Below are 13,949 nucleotides of genomic sequence, written 5' to 3'. Positions count from 1 at the left end.
ACATAACTTTCCCAAAAATATGCAGATCACTCCTTCTAGTCAAGTCCTTCTCTAGTATGGAGGTGGGAATTGAGGGTGGGTACAACAGTGCTCTCTGCACAAATCAAAGATAAAGAGCCCAGATTCTGAAGGGAATGAAGTTGAGCTAGTGTTATTCCCAAATGGACTGTCATGAAGTCCAGGCTGTGTTCCCCAGATTATCAATGATCAGAGGAAACCTCAGTGAAAACCAACAAGGGGACCAGGGTGGAGCAGTATTTGGTCTGCCGCAGCCAGGTCAGCCCCAGGGGCTTGAGCCAAGTTTGCTGATGCTTGATGTTGGATCTAGAAGGTGATTCCAAAACCACATCCGTGAATCAAGTCAAATTAAGTCCAAGCATTTCTTACATATAAGAAGTGAATATGGGGTTTGGGAATTGAAATCAAAAGGTCAGGAGCTGAGTAAACAAAGATGCATAATAAGAAGCAAGAAATAATTGGTGAGTTGACAACAGTGGGTTAAGAATGTTTGCTTTCAACAAGACCAGGATGACCCTGTTAAAGTTCCTGTGGAGCATGAGAGTGTGAGCTGGCCTAAGTTAAAGACTCAGGCTCAGTGAGAAGTTTCTGTTGTCGCTGTTCAGTCACTAAGTCTTGTATGACTCTTTGTGATCTTGTGGACTACAGCACACCAAGTTCCTGTGTCATCCATCATCTCCCAGAATTTGCTCAAATTCATGTTCATTGAGTCGATGATGCTATTTAACCATCTCATCCTCTCCTGCTCCTTTCTCCTTTTGATTTCAATCTTTCCCAGCATCAGTGTCTTTTCCAATGAGTAGGCTCATCATACCAGCTGGCCAAAGTATTGGATCTTCAGCATCAGTCCTTCCCATGAATATTTAGGATTGATTTCCTTTAGGATTGACTGGTCGGAAGTTTGCTGTCATGCTTACCATCAGTTGCTGGGGATAAAAGTGGATGGTCAACTCTTAGTAGAACAGAAGGTGATGAAGAGCTTCACTGACTGAAGTCCCTCCTGCAGTGTGACCAGCTCTCCCCTTTTGTCGCAGATGTCAAAGACAACTTGGGCATGTTGTCACCTGTCCTGGGAAAGAGGAGTGAGATATTTGCCAGAGAAATTTTCATCTTACTACCTTTGTGTGCAGACATGAAAAAATAACCACAATCTTTCTCAGCAAAGAGTGGAATCTCAAAGACCTGCCTTCCAAAAGGCAGCTGATCTACCTGGAAAGCAAAGGCTGGGGCTTCTGAATGGAAGAGAAACAAAGAGACACCATCCACTCCAAGAAACCTTACTTCCCACCCACACTCCTCTTGAACTGACTAGAGGCTGAATCCCACAAATTCGGCATCTTACTCTTGCCCAACCCCCTCCCCCACAACGTCTTTATTTTATATCCAAATTGATATTGAATCTAGATCATTCCCCAAATTTTCTTTCAGTCCAATAAACTAGACGTGACTTAACATCTATAGACACATAACTTTCAACCCCACCACTATCCTGGCCAATCGCTGGCTACCAGCTAAGCTGACAGACAGAATAGCACAAATAGCAGGGATATTTTCAGCTGAGCTACCTGGGTTCAAATCCTAGTTCTGCCACATATGTGGCTACAGACAAGCCACCTGTCTAGCTTTCTTTCCTGTGTTTCCATCTGCTAAAATTCTATCATTTTTTAAACAGTACCTTACATGCAGTAAATGTCACACAACTGCTAGCATTAGCTATTACTATAGTTCCCTAACATCCTCTGGCCAAGGACTAAGACCCAGATTGGGTAACTAGGAAAAAGCAGGAGACATTTGGGTATATCTAAGTTATCTATTTTCATGAAAAATAATTTATTCACTTTTCTGTACTAATAATGGTAGTACCTGTGATCTGCTAAATGCCTACCATCTGCCAAGTGCTGTGTAATCCCATTTAATCCTCATAACAACCATTCAAAATCCATGTTATTATCCTCATTTGACAGATGCAGAAACTGAGACTCCGAGAGGTTAACGAACTGGCCTGAGGTCACGCAGTAGTAAGATAAGGAATTCAAGTTTTAATTCATGTCTGGCTGACTCTGAACCTCCACTAGCTTTGTTCATACTGATGCTTTCTAAGGCTCACTTGACTTCACATTCCAGGATGTCTGGCTCCAGGTCAGTGATCACACCATTGTGATTATCTGGGTCATGAAGATCTTTTTTGCACAGTTCTTCTGTGTATTCTTGCCACCTCTTCTTAATATCTTCTGCTTCTGTTAGGTCCATACCATTTCTGCCCTTTATCGAGCCCATTTTTGCATTAAATATTCCCTTAATATCTCTAATTTTCTTGAAGAGATCTCTAGTCTTTCCCATTCTGTTGTTTTCCTCTGTTTCTTTGCATTGATCGCTGAGGAAGGTTTTCTTATCTCTCCTGGCTATTCTTTGGAACTCTGCATTCAAATGGGAATATCTTTCCTTTTCTCCTTTGCTTTTCACTTCTCTTCATTTCACAGCTATTTACAAGGCCTCCTCAGACAACCATTTTGCCTTTTTGCATTTCTTTTCCATGGGGATGGTCTTGATCCCTGTCTCCTGTACAATGTCACGAACCTCTGTCCATAGCTCATCAGGCTCTCTGTCTATCAGATTTAGTCCGTTAAATCTATTTCTCACTTCCACTATATAGTCATAAGGGATTTGACTTAGGTCATACCTGAATGATCAAGTGGTTTTCCCTACTTTCTTCAGTTTAAGTCTGAATTTGGCAATAAGGAGTTCATGATCTGAGCCACAGTCAGCTCCTGGTCTTGTTTTTGCTGACTGTATAGAGCTTCTCCATCTTTGGCTGCAAAGAATATAATCAAATCTGATTTTGGTGTTGACCATCTGGTGATGTCCATGTGTAGAATCTTCTCTTGTGTTGTTGGAAGAGGGTGTTTGCTATGACCAGTGTGTTCTCTTGGCAAAACTGTGTTAGCCTTTGCCCTGCTTCATTCCATACTCCAAGGCCAAATTTGCCTGTTACTCCAGGTGTTTCTTGACTTCCTACTTTTGCATTCCAGCCCCCTATAATGAAAAGGACATCTTTTTGGGATGTTAGTTTTAAAAGGTCTTGTAGGTCTTCATAGAACTGTTCAACTTCAGCTTCTTCAGCGTTATTAGTTGGGGCATAGTCTTGGATTACCATGATATTGAATGGTTTGCCTTGGAAATGAACAGAAATCATTCTGTCGTTTTTGAGATTGCATCCAAGTACTGCATTTCGGACTCTTTTGTTGACTATGATGGCTACTCCATTTCTTCTAAGGGATTCCTGCCCACAGTAGTAGATATAATGGTCATCTGGGTTAAATTCACCCATTCCAGTCCATTTTAGTTAGCTGATTCCTAGAATGTCGACATTCACTCTTTCCATCTCCTGTTTGACCACTTCCAGTTTGCCCTGATTCATGGACCTAACATTCCAGGTTCCTATGCAATATTGCTCTTTATAGCATCAGACCTTGCTTCTATCACCAGTTCCATCCACAACTGGGTGTTATTTTTGCTTTGGCTCCATTCCTTCATTCTTTCTGGAGTTATTTCTCCACTGATCTCCAGTAGCATATTGGGCACCTACTGACCTGGGGAGTTCCTCTTTCAGTATCCTATCATTTTGCCTTCTCATACTGTCCATGGGGTTCTCAAGGCAAGAATACTGAAGTGGTTTGCTATTCCCTTCTCTAGTGACCACATTCTGTCAGGTGGATGGAATTCCAGTTGAGCTATTTCAAATCCTGAAAGATGATGCTGTGAAAGTGCTGCACTCAATATGCCAGCAAATTTGGAAAACTCATCAGTGGCCACAGGACTGGAAAAGGTCAGTTTTCATTCCAAACCCTAAGAAAGGCAATTCCAAAGAATGCTCAGACTACTGCACAATTGCACTCATCTCACACACTAGTAAAGTAATGCTCAAAATTCTCCCAGCCAGGCTTCAGCAATACATGAACCATGAACTTCCAGATGTTCAAGCTGGGTTTAGAAAAGGCAGAGGAACAAGAGATCAAATTGACAATATCTGCTGGATCATTGAAAAAGCAAGAGAGTTCCAGAAAAACATCTATTTCTGCCTTATTGACTATGCCAAAGCCTTCAACTGTGTGGATCACAATAAACTGTGGAAAATTCTGAAAGAGATGGGAATACCAGACCACCTGACCTGCCTCTTGAGAGACCTGTATGCAGGTCAGGAAGCAACAGTTAAAACTGGACATGGAACAACAGACTGGTTCCAGATAGGAAAAGGAGTACATCAAAGCTGCATATTGTCACCCTGTTTATTTGACTTATGCAGAGTACATCATGAGAAACGCTGGGCTGGAGGAAGCACAAGCTGGAATCAAGATTGCCGGGAGAAATATCGATAACCTCAGATATGCAGATGACACCACCCTTATGGCAGAAAGTGAAGAGGAACTAAAAAGCCTCTTGATGAAAGTGAAAGAGGAGAGTGAAAAGGTTGGCTTAAAGCTTAACATTCAGAAAACTAAGATCAAGGCATCTGGTCCCATCACTCATGGGAAATAGATGGTGAGACAGTGGAAACAGTATCAGACTTTATCTTTTTGGGCTCCAAAATCACTGCAGATGGTGACTGCAGCCATGAAATTAAAAGATGCTTACTCCTTGGAAGGAAAGTTATGACCAACCTAGACAGCATACTAAAAAGCAGAGACATTAGTTTGCCAACAAAGGTCCGTCTGGTCAAGGCTATGGTTTTTCCAGTGGTCATGTATGGATGTGAGAGTTGGACTGTGAAGAATGCTGAGTGCTGAAAAATTGATGCTATTGAACTATGGTGTTGGAGAAGACTCTTGAGAGTCCCTTGGACTGCAAGGAGAATCCAACCAGTCCATCCTAAAGGAGATCAGTCCTGGGTGTTCATTGGACACACTGATGCTGAAGCTGAAACTCCAATACTTTGACCACCTCATGCAAAGAGTTGACTCTTTGGAAAAGACCTTGATGCTGAGAGGGATTGGGGGCAGGAGGAGAAGGGGATGACAGAGGATGAGATGGTTGGATGACATCACCGACTCGATGGGCATGAGTTTGAGTAAACTCTGGGAGTTTGTGATGGACAGGGAGGCCTGGCGTGCTGCGATTCATGGGGTCACAAAAAGTAAGACACGACTGAGCGACTGAACTGAACTGAACTGAACTGAACTGACTCTGAACTGGCACCTACTTTTGTTCTTTCAGGCAATAGTTCAATACAATACAAGGAGGGAACAAGCAAAAAGCTACTCGAGTCTGAGATTGTTTCAACATTGTAGTAGCTTCTATTCTTTATTTTTTAAAGATTTTTTGATGTAGACCATTTTTAAAGTCTTTATTGAATTTGTTACAATATTGCTTCTGTTCTATGTTTTGGTTTTTTGGCCCCAAGGCATGTGGTATCTAAGCTCCCCCACCAGGAATTGAACCCACCCCCTCTGCTTTGGAAGGTGAAGTCTTAACCACTGGACCACCAGGAAGTCTGTATTCTTTGTTTATAATTGTCTGTTTCGTCTCTGGCCTTGTCGAGCTTCCCTGTAGGCAGGCCTACTTCTTCTTTGACTTTAAACTGACTCATGTGACTTGATTTGCCCACTACTGTACCAACGGATCTGACTTATCCCATATTGGAGCATACCCATACCCATACTTATCCCATACCTTTGTATGGGCTGGCTGGTTCACCTCCTCCTCCCTTGAGCTTCTGCCCTGGGCCATGGAGACACAAGAAAAGTGGGTTCAGTCCCTGGGTCGAGAAGACCCCCTGGAGTAGGAAATGGCCACCAACTCCAATTTTCTTGCCTGGAAAATTCCACAGGCAAAAGAGCCTGGTAGGCTACAGTCCATGGGGTCACAAAGAGTTGGACGTGACTGAGCATCTGTGCACACACATGGAGCTGAGCCAAGCCCAGTGGAGCGCCAAAGCATCCAGCATAGCTTCTGGTGACCAGAGGCACTCATATAATGTGAGTGGGGACTGAATGTTTGCTCGTATAAGTCACTGAAATTTGGCAAGAGGGAGTGAAAACTGTTGCCACAGCAAGAACTGGCTGATTCAGACACAGTCCCCAGGGCAGGAGGATAGACCAAGCAAGCTCCATTCTGATGGAATAGGCAAAGGAGAGGAAATTCCAAGCTCCCTGCTTTACAAAATATTAATCTACTTGGTTATAAAAAGGGCCTTTATACCAGCCAGTTGCATTTTTGCCTGTAACTGGTGATTTAAATATGCTCTCCAGATTAAGATCAAAATAAGGAAGTAACAGAGGACTCAGGGACATGAGGGAGGGAGGAGAAAGTGACCAAGGGCTTTTGAATTTCCCATGGGAAAAGACAGTGGTGGCTCCAACAGATGCAGAGAATAAGCCCTGGAGGAAAGTGGGTCCACAGAAGGGGCTTTCCTGCAGGGAGGCTGGAGGAGGAGCCAGAAGAGCCCATAGAGTTCGTGGCTCCCACGGTGTCCTAGAAGCTTATGGGGGAAACAGGACTCTCCATGTGACACGTACAGAGTGAAGCTCCTGGTTACCCAGCAAGACTTGGAACAAGCACTGATTTCCTAAATTCTGGTTGGGAGCTCTTTCAGAGAGACAAAGTGTTCAGCAAAGAAAGCTTTTGATCACAACTTGGTCCTTAGCTGGGGGCTAGCCCAATCAGGTTTATGGAGATTTCTGTGCACTGTTGGGTGCTGGGGGTAGCGTTTTGGGTTTTGTTGTGTTGTTGTTGTTGTTGTTGTTTGCTGTATTGTACCTGAATGTGTTCAGTAGACTGGAGGGTGGGGTTGTGGTGTTAGTGAAAGTGACTGCTGCCAAGTCCCACTCTCAAGCCTGCCCTTGAGCTCTTGATAACCCTTCACCTTCCTGCCCTCAGCCTTTCCAGGGACAGCTGATTGGGGCCTTTGAGGATTCAGGGGGGTTCCAGGGTCTCTGTGAGGATGAGACAAAGGAAATCCTGGAGCCACTCCATCAATCCTCTCTTGTTGGTCCTAGGCCAGCTGAGAGCCAGGAAAAGGCTGCAACAAGGCTGAGGTGTTCCCATGGCAACAGCAGGCAGCTCTGCTCTTTAGACTTCGAGTTGGTGGAGGAGGAGGTGGAGAAGGAGTAGGAGATGAAAGAGGTGATGAAAGAATAGGAAGGGGGGTAGGGAGAGATCATGGGGGGGACATGGAGGAGAGAGGGGACAGAAGGGGAGAGGAAAAGACAAGTCAGAGGAGGTTATGAAGGGGAGGAGAGGAGGAAAAGAAATGCGTGGCAGTAGGGGAAAGAAGAGGAGGCATCTGGAGAGGAAGAGAAGGAATGAAGGGACGGAGGATGAGGAGGTAGAATGAATGGAAGAAAGACCAAAACTGCTGGTACAGCATTCTCTGCTTCATGCCCTGGAGGTGCGGCTGCCTGCCACCTCAGACGCCAGGAACCCCCCTCCACACACACACCCTGCTCATCTCATAGGACATGGTGTCAATGGATAGAACACAGCTGCAAAGGACTGGACTTGAGCCCAATTTTTCCCTCCGAAAGTTGTCAGGTGAGACAGTGAGAGGTTTCCTGTTTTGGAAACTGTTTTAGTTTCAGCATCTCAAAGGCCCTGCCTTTGGCCACTTGAGCTTGGGCAAATTACTTACTAATTTCTCTAAATTTCAGTCTTCATGTCTTAAAAAATAATTGGAAATAATGGCTGCCTTGCCAATTTGTGAAAACTGAGTAACAACCTCAAGATGGTACCTGGCACATGGTAGGCATTTAGTAAATAAGTTTTTATTATTTTTATTATTTTTATTATTTTTGTGTGTGACTTGGTCATCATTCAACATCTCTGCACCTTCATTTCCTCATCCATAAACTAGAGATCATACCCACCTCAGAGGGCTTTTTTTAATGTATTACTGTAAAGGCTCAATGAATGCTAGCTATTAAAATTAGCTTCTTAATAACAAGAGTAAGCATTATGTAATCCCCAGTCCTTTTTTCAAAGCACTATCTCCATTTTCACTTCATCTAACACTTGAAACGACTGCATTCATTAGACACGACAGTATCATGTCCCTTATTGTACCTGCCGTTTCTCTGTAAGCCTGTGCAAAGTGCCTTACAGCCATCACCTCATCGAGTTCCAAATACAGCCCTTCAGCATATCATCCTCATTTTATAGTTGAGGAAACCAAGGCACCAAAGGATAAAGGAACTTATCTGCCACTTGCTAGTCATTGTCAGAACTTGGAGTTCAGTGCAGAGTGGCAGGTGGATGGAACACAACTAATTCGAAACAAACTATTTAACTCAGCATGTTTGCCCCAAACCAACTGCTAATTTGTGCCGTGACTGTACAGAACGGAGTAGAGGTAAGAAATGTTAGATCTGAGACTCAAGGCATCTCAACTACATGAGAAAATTCCTCGAACATACCTGGCAGGACCCGGTCACTGGGAGGCTCCTTTGGGACCTCCGACAGCTTGGTCCAGAACCTGGAGTAGAGTGAGAGTCTCCAAAAAGCAGGCACCAAAGTTGCCAGACAAGGCCAGACCAGAGGTCTCCTGGCCCTCAAAGGGCCTCACCCAGGACCACAGAAGGAAGAAGCAAGGATTCTTCCCCTCATTTGATTTTTAAGAGGGGGCAGATTAAGGGTATTTCACTTCCATTCTGATAAAATTTAAAATAGCTTTGTGTTTGTTTCAAGAGATGTGTGTGTGTGTGTGTGTGTGTGTGTGATTAAGAGAGAGGAGAGAGGGGAGGAGGAGGGGAGAAGAGGGGAGAAAGGGAAAAGAAATAGCAGGATAAACAGAAGTAGAGGCACAAATAAACCGTAGAAAGAAACAGAAAGACAGATGTCAAAAAGACATGACAAGAGAGAAAAACAATGCCAGAGAAAGAGGAGCAGAAAAGGGATGGCAAGCAGATTAAACAGACTGTGAAAAAAAAGCACCCCAAAGAGATAAGCAGGGCCAGACAAACAGGTAAAAAGGCAGACACTAAAGGAAAGAGAGCAAGTCAGAGAAGAAATCTGCCTTTCCTTCTTGTCAGAAGAGAAGCACATGTGTGCCATAACATACATGTGACATGCAGTTATGAAAATACACTGCTTTTCACAAAGCTGGGAGAAAAGAAACCTCTCTCCCCTTCCCTCCTCTCCTCCTTCCTCCTCTTCTCTCTCTCCCTCCCTCCTCTCCTCTTTCCTCCTCTTCTCTCTCTCCTTTTTTCTTTCTCTCTCTCTGTCTCTCAGTCTCACTTTGCATTTACCTCTCTGCCTCTGCCTCTCTCCTTCTCTCTCACTTATCTACTCCTCTTAGGGAGGGAGGGCTGAATCAGCTCTCCACATTCCAAAAAGGCTACACTCAGCAAGAATTTGTGACAAAGGTGTTTTAAATCAGAGCTAAAATTTGGCAGCACAATTGTTCTAGAACTCCTCATATCATTGTGAAAATAAAGAAACCTTAATTTTATATTCTGGGAATTAAGATCATCTCATCTCATCTCTCAAAGAAATAGGGTTTTTTTTTATGGTCACAAATCATCGCTATAGTCACTAACCCTTTAAAATATTGGTGTATTTTGACTCTTATGGCCTGTTTCTGGTAGGGCCCCAGTGTTTGCCCAATAGGCATTAGTTATGTGCCTAGTAGAGCCAGAACCAATGGCCTGGGTAAATAGTAAGTCTTGTCTTGGCTATATGTTATGTATTAATAATTGTATTGCACACAAGAGTTGGATCAACACTCCAGAGCTTCCAGATAATTCACACCAAGGTGATGGTGCTTGTGGCCTTCAACTGTCCCCAAGGTCAGCCTGAGCGGTGAGCTTTCCCACAGTAGAGTGGAGCTTGGACTCAGGGCACCTTTATATCTGTCCATCTGTCTTGATGCCTTTGGTCAACAGTAAAAGCAGGCATAATCTGAACCCGTGGCATAAGCTCTGAAACTGTGCCAAGTTCTGCCAGGGCTAATGAAACCATGGAAGGTGGGGAGGGGACAGAGTTTGCGGAAGTAGCTTTTCTCTGCATCGGCACTTCACAGAGAGCTTTCTCTCAGTAGTGGTCCCTGAGGGAGCCCCACCCACTGTGGAGGTCACCTGCAGATAGTTCCTTTATGCATAGCTTCCTAACCCTTTCTACCTAAGGATGTTCTCTGGAGATTGGAAAGTGAGTGCTTGAGAGGTGACGTTCCAGAAGTGAACTTCAAACAATGAGGCAGTAAGTGAATAATCCAACTTCTTCAGCCCTCAGTTGGAAAATTCTGTTGTGTTCTACTGAGCTTAAGCTATTTACAATGGTAACCCACTTAAGGTAACTCACCTTTCACTGCTTTTACTCACTCCATTGTTTCACTCTCCCAACTCCTTCACTGTATTATTAATAATTGGGGTCAATGGCCAAATACATTTATTGTGTCTAAATTCTTGTTTTGGAGAGGTTAAAACTAAGACACCCTTGTGTTGGCTAATGTAGCCCTCATGACAACTGCCTAGAGGTAAGCATCATTCCTCACAGTATTAGAATCCATTCCTCTTTGCCAAAGACTATGCCCTCATGGAATGTGTATTCTAGACTGAAAGAAAATGCTAAGCAAATAATCACACAAATAAATACAAGGTTACGGCTGTGGCAAGTGCTACAAGTGAGAAGTACCTGGGCTCTAAGAATGTAAAATAAGCATATTTGAGCTAGTCAAGGAAGTCATCCTTGAAGCAGTGACATTTCATTTGAGATCAGAAGGAGGAGTAGAATCTAACTACAAAAGATGGAAAGGAAAATTATTTAAATCAATAAGAACAACTTGAATAAATGATGAAGCTGAGGCAAACAGAAATTGAGGTCACACACATATGAACCGGTTGGCAGAGGGTTTGATTTCCGACCTATCTGACTCCAGTGTTAGAGTCAACAGTTGGAATGGAGTTAGATGTAGGAGCAGGGGGTGACTTGTTACTCTCATTATTCATATTATGAAAGGATTAACTACAAGCTTCCTTTAAATAGAAAACTCCCATAGGGCATTTAACAATTAACTCAATCACAAAAGAGAGAATTATAAGTTCATGTAAATGTATCTGTTGGGTATAAAGGGGAAGTGTCTGAAAGGGTACAAAGTGGATGTTCTGAAATCAGTGAGAGATCGGGGATCTTCCCAAGCTAATTTCATAGCACCTAGCACCACAGTAGCAGCAAACATTGCAGGAAGACCTGGAGAGGGGTGTAGGGTTTTCCTGAGGGACTGACAGATGGGAAGGAAATGATCTCTAGGTGTCCAGGGTCAGAGGCCTCCTCTCCGTTTCAAAGCAGAAACCCAAAGAGTGCTGTACCAAGGAAAATCAGCACTCTAGAATGAGGGAGGTCATTCTTATTCCTGGTTAGTATGTAAATGTATGTAAAAGATCTATAGCTCCATGGTAACAAGGGAAAAAAACGAACAAAAAATAAACTATGAAACTATCAAAGAACGGTAAATGCAAAGAAGTCTGGATGCACTGAATTCCAGAGAGGAATGAGCCTTTCACAGGTAAGCAGAAAGTAATGGTGGTTTCCATACCTGAGGGCATGGACCTTGTCTTAATGTAAGTGGATAGAGAATCAAGTCTTCCAGAGACAGAGAGAATTTTCAGGGATGACCAAAAGCCAGCCAAGGGTGATAAGGCAGAAAATATTGGAATCTAGGAAGAGACCCATAAACATGAAGATATATTACTTGGTCCCACTTGGGAATTTTGCTGAGTGACTAGCACAAGAAACACAGCTGGAGAGTAGAGAAGCCTTTGCAGCCTTGCGGTTCTTAAACTTTGAGGACTTGTTGGAGTTTAATCAAAAAGTGATTCAAATTTATTTGGACTTGAATCCCAGCTACCTCTCCAGTGAAATTTTGAAATATGGCTCATGGGGTCGCAAAGAGTCGGACATGACTGAGCAACTGAACTGAACTGAACTGAGCTGAAATGGATCAGCCCCATGGGAGGTCAAGGAGACAAATGAAAGGCATACATACATGTGCAAAATTTGAAACAATCTATGGCTGACTCATGTTGAGGTTTGACAGAAAACAACAAAATTCTGTAAAGCAATTATCCTTCAATTAAAAAATAAACACATTTTTAAAAAGTGAACTCAATCTAATTAAAGTTGTATCCTAGCCTGAGCTCAATTCTATTCTTGGTGAAGTCAGAATTTTACTGACAGAGGAGAAAAACATGCATATATATACTTGCACATATACATACATATAAAAATTATACTTCAATATCTCTTTTTGTGTGCAACATTTGGCACAAAATTTTAAAAATTACAGGACATGAAAAAAGGAGGAAAATATGATAAATAATCAAGAGAAAAACTGTCAACAGAAGCAGACTCATAGAAGACCAATATGTTGGAATTGGTAATCAAGGACTTTAAATAACTGTTATAAATATGTTAAAGAATTTCCAGGAAAAAAAAAAAAAGACATAGTTCATGAAGAGAAGCAGAAAATCAAAAAGAAATTGAAATTCTAGAATTTTAAAAAGAACCCAATAGAAAGTACAGACCTGAAATTTTATTTATTTGAAATTAAATGTTAATCTTATGGGTTTAACAGCAGATGGGGTACAAAGAAAGAAAGAAATAGTAAGTTTAACATCAAGTCAGTATTAAAAAAATACCACAAACTAGCGAACACAACAAAAAAGAAGCAAAGTCATAGTTATAGAGAACAAACTAACGATTACCAGTGGGAAAAGGGTAAGCAGGTATAGGCAATATAGAGGGAGGGGATAAAGAGGTACAAACCGTTGTGTATAAAATAAGCTATAAGAACAGATACTACACTTCATCTTAGCCAAAAGGCCAAAAAGTAATTAGCCTCCAATTAAAATAAATAATTTTTAAAATATAGCTAATATTTTATAATAAATGTAAATAGATATAACTTTTAAAATTGTGACTCTCTATATTGTACATCTGTAACATATATAGTATTATACATCAACTATATTCCAATCTTTTAAAAAAAAATTTTAGAGATATAAAATCAAGTCAGTAGAAATTACCCAAATGGAAACACAGAAAGAAAAAGAATGAACTGAACATCAGTCACCCATGGACTAATATAAAATGATCCAACATGCATATAAACGGAGTCCCAGAAGCAGAAGTGAAAAGAGATAAAATAAATATGTAAATACACAATAACTAAATTTTCTTTCAAATTTGATTTAGAAGTCAGCCCAAAGATCCAAAAATCTCAACAAACTCCAAATAGAAGAACTATTTAAAAAGCACATATGTATACCTAAATATATCATAAACCAAAAAGAAAAGAAAAATCATTAGAGCAGCCAGAGAAAATTCACATATACACACACACATTCATGCATGCACTCATAGGACTTCCACACAGCCAGACTGAAATATTGGAAATTGCTTATCTGCACCTGCCTTGCCAAGCTCGCCAGGCCTTTGAATATGCTACCTTCTGTGTTTACCGTATCAAAACCTTGTAACGCTGACATGCTACTAAACTTCCTGCAAAACTCAGTCACAGGGTCATACTACAATAGAGGTGTGTCATTATTTGGGCTGACTAGGTCACTGAACATCTTTTTTTTTTTATGTTTGGAGAGTTAGTCATCTTCCAAATCCCCTAATAGAAGCCATATTTTTCTCAGCCTTCCTTGCAGCTAGGACCGAAGGATATGACCTTGGTTTCACCTATCAGACTCACCTTCACTAAGCATTGAGTAAGAAACTTGTGACTTGTAGAGTAGGGTACTGTGGAATCTAGTGTCAGCAGTAACATCTGGTTGCCAAAGAGGTCAACAGCAAGGAGTCTAATGGTAACGCCTACTGGCTTGCATCGGCAGAGGTGGTCTGGGCTGCCCTGTCCACACCCAGACAGGCCACCATGATGTCACTACTGAACTAGCTCTGCAGTAGGATTTTGAGTGTTGCTCTTGAATGCATAGTCTCCA

General features: G+C 42.0%; 1 pseudogene; it reads right to left on the bottom strand.

Moving 5' to 3' along the window:
* Positions 1–12,755: 12,755 nt before the first annotated feature.
* Positions 12,756–12,837, bottom strand: LOC136156544 (U2 spliceosomal RNA; annotated as a pseudogene).
* Between the last annotated feature and the right edge of the window lie 1,112 nt (positions 12,838–13,949).

The sequence above is a fragment of the Muntiacus reevesi genome, chromosome 1 (assembly GCF_963930625.1).
Source record: "Muntiacus reevesi chromosome 1, mMunRee1.1, whole genome shotgun sequence".
NCBI lineage: Eukaryota > Metazoa > Chordata > Mammalia > Artiodactyla > Cervidae > Muntiacus > Muntiacus reevesi.
This window is presented reverse-complemented; position numbering and strand designations above follow the sequence as displayed.